General features: G+C 48.8%; 1 pseudogene; it reads right to left on the bottom strand.

Moving 5' to 3' along the window:
* Window positions 1–1,906: 1,906 nt before the first annotated feature.
* On the bottom strand, window positions 1,907–2,498 carry LOC116893832 (annotated as a pseudogene).
* Between the last annotated feature and the right edge of the window lie 4,130 nt (window positions 2,499–6,628).

Genomic DNA, 6,628 nt, shown 5'->3' with positions numbered 1-6,628 from the left:
CAATCAACCATGTGCTGGGCCTCAGGATGTGTATGGCTGCCTGAAGTGAGCAGGGTTTGGGGATGTGGGTGTGGCTTCAGGAGGCCCTTATTTGAAGGCTTCAGGGCTCTTTTGGGAAATTTAGAGAAGTTTGGATTAGATCATAGGCAAGGTTTTCTTCCCTGGGCTAACTCCCTTTCATGCCTTATACACTCATGGGACTTATCTCTTCCTTCTCCCTCTGGATACATTAGTTAGTTTATTTTTATTGGATATTTTCTTTATTTACATTTCAAATGTCATCCCCCTTTCCTGGTTTCCCCTCCAGAAAACCCCCATCCCATTCCCTCTCCCCTGCCTTTATGAGTGTGCTCCCCGACTCACCCACCAACTCCCTCCCACCTCCCTGCCCTGGCATTTCCCTATACTGGAGCATCCAGCCTTCACAGAACTGAAGGCCTCTCCTCCCATTGATGCCCGACAAGGCCATCCTCTGCTACATATGTGGCTGCAGCCATGGATCCCTCCACGTGTACTCTTTGGTTGACGCTTAGTCCCTGGGAGCTCTGGGGGATCTGGTTAGTTGATATTGTAGGTTTTCCTATGAGGTTGCCACCCCCTCGGCTCCTTCAGTCCTTTCTCTAACTCATTAGTTTTATCCACCTATAATGACTCAGAGCCAACAAAACACTGCAAATCTGCTTTACAGACAAGAGAATGGCTTCCAAGGGCCATGCTCTCAGCCACTGGGGTCCCCGAGCTCTGTGCACCCACATGGATGTGCATGTGTATTTATGAATGTCTGTGACTTCCTGAGGGGGAAAGCAAAGTCTATCTCCTGGGACTATTTCTAGTTTGTGCTATTCTAGAACGAGGAGATGCAAATAACTTCTGGGGGTCAAGTGCAGCCGGCAGAGTGCGTTTCTATATCACAGGACTAAGAATGGTTTATATATTTTTAAAAGACTGTTTTTTTTAAAAGACCATTCAGCAAAATCTATACATGGTGGACACAGCCTAAAATAGTGGCTCCCAGGCCCCTGAGCATGTGCTATGGGTACATGAGTCAGAGAGCGCAACAGGATGAAGTAGCCTCAAGGACAGGGGCTGTGTCACCACGAGTGAGGGGCCGTTGAGTGTCTTGCATGTTTTTCCCCAACCCAAGCTTCCTGGGAGTTGGTTTCTCCCATGACTCAAGCTCTAACTCAGTGATGCCAGGCTTTTGCTGGCCTCCAGGAACTGGGTGGCACCTACTCGGTTATTCTCTATGAGCAACGTCAGGCTCAAATGGTTTTGCACATCCTGGGTCTGTCCCTCTGACTCTTTCTTGCTGTGCGTAAGTCAAACACCTTTGCTTCAGCAAGGTGCCACTGCTAGGACCCATGCTTCTTCAGTGAGCCACTCTAGTCACCAGCTTGCAAAACCAGAAGTCTATGCAGGTTGCGTCCCACGGCTGTGGAGCCCAGTGTCTGTAGGGCATGGCACTCTTATTACTCCCAGAAGCCATTCACATTTTAACCACTTCAGGGACCTATATACCTTCTGTAGGATGGCAGGCATGGCCAGTTGATCCTAGACTTTGGCAGAGAGGGAGGACTCACTGATACCAAATTCTAGCATGGCTTTGGTCTCAGGTCCCACTGTGCATTGGTTAAGTCAAATCCCTTCAGTGAGACTCAGTTTCCCAGTGACTCTATTTCTGCTTCTCACTGGGAGGCAATTGAAGCTGTGATTACAATGAAATATAGACTCAGTTTTATTTTACTTTCTCCATGTGCGTGCATGGGCAAGTGCATTGCTATGAAGCTAGCATTGACCTTAAGCTCTTTTATTTTAAGCCAAGTATTAATTCTGTGGGGTTTTTTTTTTTGTATCAATTCTGTTTTATTTGTCAACTGGTAAACTAGACAATCCTCCAGTGCAGCAAGGTATTAATTAATCGTCTTCCTCATCATCACCAGCTCCAGCACCACCCTGGCCTTTCTTGGCATTCTTCCTCTTCACTCTGCCTGGGCGGCCACCAGCATAAGGAGAATGGAGAGAGAGGTCAATGCGCTTCTGGGAGTCCAGAGAGCAATGAAGAATGGGTTGCTCCCCACCTGCTTGTGGACCCTGATGTGACATTGGTGGATGAGCACACGGGCATGGTGAATAGATTTGGCCAGGCCCAGCTTAAAGACCTGGGTCTGCAGCCGTCTGTCCAAGAATTCCTCAATCTTCAGGACCAGGATGTAATCCAGCTTCATCTTGCCCTCATCCAGCACCCGAGTGCGAACAAGTCGCCACAGTAGAGCATTGCCTTCAAACAGACGCCGAGGATTCTTCTCGTCCAGCGTCAACAGCTCTGGGGCAGCCCTACGGATCTTCGCCAGGTGAAAATTGACCCTCCACACTTTACATTTGTCCCGGGGTCCATACTCTCCAATCAACTTTAGCTTCTGGTTGAGACGCGATTTCTCGAAGGGTCTCAGTGGAGTCACATAGGTTTTGCGACAAACCCAGCTTCTGGCGACCGGCATGTCGACTTAGCTAGGCCTGCTGTGCCTACAAACTCAGGCCCATGACAGACCTTAAACTTTGATCCTCCTGTCTCTTCCTCTTCAGTGCTGGGATTACAGGCCCATACCACTCACTTTGGCTATTTACTGTTATCTGAGGTGCTGGTGTGACTATTAAGGGTATCTGATAGCTAGTCACCCAGTTGGGTATGCCTATAAGCATGTGAAAGCCCTTTTATTTTGGTGCTGATGATCAGACCCAGGGTTTTGCACACGCTGGGCAAGCACTCTATACCAGAGTTACTACACTCTGCACTCTGGAATGTGAGCACCTCTCATGAGCGTGTCATCAGAACTGTGCACTTGGATTCTCACAGACAAGAGAGAGAAAGCTCAGAAGCACCCACTGGAGGACCGTGACGTCATGGCTTTCTGTAAATGGTATTGGGGCAGCCAAAGGGAGAACTGGTGGGGGGAGCTGAGTCATTGCTAAATATCACTTTGCTAAGGGCAACGAATCTGCACCTCAGCAGCCTCCACATAGGGAGCTGGAGCGTGTTCTGCAGAAGCTGATAGGTGTGGGTTCCTCTACACATGTCCTCCTCACAGCAGCTTCTTAGGGGAGATCAAAAAGCTGTGATGCTGTTTCTGCATATATTTACTTAAATATCATTATAATTAAAATAACCCCTAGTGATGCTCTCCCCCCCCTGCATAGAAGACACTACATTCCTTTTCTAAAATGATGTGTCATCAGGTCTGTAAGACAGACTCCAAGTCATCTATGAAGGGCCAGGTGACACTCTGTGTGGTTTGCAATTTAGCAACACACCATCGGAATGATTCGGATCTGAAAAGCAGCTATGAAGGATACACAGACATGCCTGTGCCCTAATAAAACTTTATTTACAAAATCACATTCAGCCAAAGGTTTCTGATCCTCATCTAAAAGATCCTAGCACATCTTTCTCCCCAGACTCGAGACCGTTTTGTACTCAACTCAGGGTCTCATGCACGCAAGGCAAGCATTCTGCCAGGGCGGAACCCCCCACCAACACACACACTTTATTTCCTAGTGACAGGGTCTCACTAAAGTGTCCAGGGAGGTCTTGAACTTGTGATCATGTTGTCTCAGCCTCCCTGAGTGCCTGCCTGGCCTTTGGAGTTTTCTCAGCAAGCTGTAGACCTTGTCTTCTGTCTCCTCAGAGCACCCCTGCTCTCTGCTGTCTAAGCTCTCGAAGCTCCTACAGGCAGTCGCCAGGAGGATGGATGAATGGCTCTCTGGCAGCCGTAGTGAGAAGAGGGCTTGCTCCTCCTTGGGCCTGAGTTTGTCTGGGCTTTTCTGGCATTTGCCCCATGACTGCCTCTGTATTCAGAAGAGCCAACCCTGCCCCCAGTCCACAGCTTGCCCACATTTGGAGGCTGTTAGAGGAATCAGCCTGCAGCCTGCAGCCTGCAGCCTGGCCTGGCCGAGCTGGCCCTTTTATCTTTCTTTATAAATCACCCTCTCCCTCCTCCTGATCCTGCCTGTCCAGCTCCTCTGAACCTCCTCCAATTTGTCTCTAGTGAGGGGTGCAGAGTCCTGCCTGCGAGGCCAGGTGTGGCTGTTGTGAGGCTTGCTGGGAAGGAGGGCCCCCTCTTCCATCTGCAGGCAGGCGCCTTTGCCTGCAGTCCACGCCTTTGCTGGGCTCTGTTGGCTGTAGCCCAAGTGGTTTCCTTACTGAACAGTCACTCAACATTTATTTCCTGAGCTTCGTGCTCAAGTGCCAGGTGGGAAGACTGGGAACATGTGCAGTCTCCTTATACGCTTTACAAGTGCCACAGAAGAAACCAGTGGGGCCTGCGATGGTTGTGACAGGGGAAGCAGGTCTTCTGAACGGTGACTTCCCTCCCTGGGCGTGATCAATGAACAGAGCCAGCTGTGAATGTAGTGGAGAGGGAGAATCCATACAGAGAAATGGCACATGTAAAGGTCCTGTGGCTTGAATAGCCACTGAGCTTGACTTTCAAGGGCTGGCAGATCTGCTTTTGAGGAAGTTGGGCATGTCAGTGCTCTGGCTGGGGCACTGAAGGCAAAAATGCTCACACCGTGATGAGCTTCATGGCCGTCCTAATAGCATCATCTACCTAAGGGCAAGGGCCATGTGCAAAGTGCCTCATTACATTTACTAGTGTACAGGGAATTTTTGCAGATAAAGAAACAGCCTCAGTACCCTCACCACTGTGACGCAGATAGTGAGGACACTTTAAACAATAAAATGACTCATTTAATTTAAAAGCACGTGTGTGCATGCCACTTCCAAGAGTATAAAAATCTGAGACCAGAGACATCGGAGTCGGAACACTTTGAGATGGATACCGGGACCAGCTGCCTCGTGCTCCTGCACCACAGTCAGGAAGCAGAGAAGACAAATGCTGGTGTTCAGCTGGGGGACCTCAGCCCACAGAGGGGTGTCATGTACACTTAAGGAGGGTCATCCTGTCCTGTTAAATATTTCCAGAAACATCGTCACAGATACACCCAGAGGCGTGCTCCCGTGGTGACTGCATATCCTGGCAAGCTGACATTCATGATTAACCATCATCCCATCAAGGGACAGGGGTGAAGATCAGATATTTGGCTCTGATATCTGGGTCAAGGGCTTTGTGTGGATGTAAGGAGCAGGGTGAGGAGGACGCATATGTGTGCGTGTGTTATATATCTGTCATCTACGTATGTATGTATCAGAGTAAATCATCTATTAATCTACCAGTCTATCATCTATTAATCTTTCTATGTTTCTATCTGTGTATCTATCTGTCTGTCTGTCTGTCTATCTATCTATCTATCTATCTATCTATCTATCTATCTATCTATCCATCCATCCATCCATCCATCTATCCATCATTCAGATGGAGGAGTCCATGGGCACCCAGGAGCCATGTCCTGGGCAGGAGTCAGGAACATGAGAGAGAAGCAGGGTTGGGCTGTCTCTGGTGTGTTGGTCTCATGGCTCAGTACAGTGAGGGCAGTGACAGTTTCCCCATTTCATTCTCCCATCTACATCAGAGAGTGGTGTCATGAGACATGCTCTGTATATGGGGAAACTAAGACCCAAGGAGACACAGCTACTTGGTCCAGATCTCAGGGTCAGAGCATGGTAGTTTAGGAAGGAAAGTCTGTTTATCATGTTTGTATATATGTATGTATCACCTATGTATCTATGATCTGTATACCTGCTTATCATATATGTATGTATGCATGTATGTATTTATCACCTATGTATCTATGATCTATCTGTGGGTATGTTTATCATGTATGTATGTATATTTGCATGTATATATGTATGTATGTATGTATGTATCATCTATGAAGCTGTCAGGCTGGACAAAACCCACTTCTTTTTCTTCTTGCCTGGAAAGTGAAAAAACAGGTGCTACTTTGTCTACAGAAGTTGTCTTCCAGCTGTGTGTGTGTGTGTGTGTGTGTGTGTGTGTGTGTGTGTGTGTAACCCAGAGGGGAAAGTTTTTGTTATGTTGGCCTTGCTGGGAGGAAGAGGTTCTTCTTGCCTAGGATTCAGACCTAGCAGAGATGCCCAGGAGCCTAGAGGCCTGGAGGGCCAGGAGCTGAGCTGCAAATGAGGGTTGCCTGGCCTCCATCAGCACACACAGATGTATTAGGTGGGAACAACTCCCTCGGGTTCCTCCCTGTCATCTCCTGGCCACAGTAGATCAGAGGTGTGGGAGCGAAGTGCTTACTTCACAGATCCCTCACAGAGGGTTGTTGGCTTGTGATGTGGAGAAGGAGGTGGCATCAAGGTCAGAAGTGGAGAGAAAGGTGACCCCAGGAGAGAAGTATGAAGGCTTGTTTGCCCTCTCCCACTGGTCCAGGAGACATGTGGAGGGACAGAGGCCGGCACTTGAGGTCCTACTCTCTTTCTGCTCTCCCTGATGTTTGAGCAGGTCTCTGACAGTACTGTGGACCGAACTGGCATCTTGGGCCATGTCCGCTATGACTATGCCCCTGAGTTCCCAGGTCATACATCACAGCTTAGAGAGGCTCAGACAGTACCTGACGCTTTGCTTACCATCCTCATGATAAACTCAGATAAGTGGCCAGCCAGAGGCTGCCAGGGGCTCTGGGAAACCTGGTGGCTTGTGAGGTCTAGGCA

This window comes from Rattus rattus, chromosome 2 (assembly GCF_011064425.1).
Source record: "Rattus rattus isolate New Zealand chromosome 2, Rrattus_CSIRO_v1, whole genome shotgun sequence".
In the NCBI taxonomy this organism is placed as follows: domain Eukaryota; kingdom Metazoa; phylum Chordata; class Mammalia; order Rodentia; family Muridae; genus Rattus; species Rattus rattus.
This window is presented reverse-complemented; position numbering and strand designations above follow the sequence as displayed.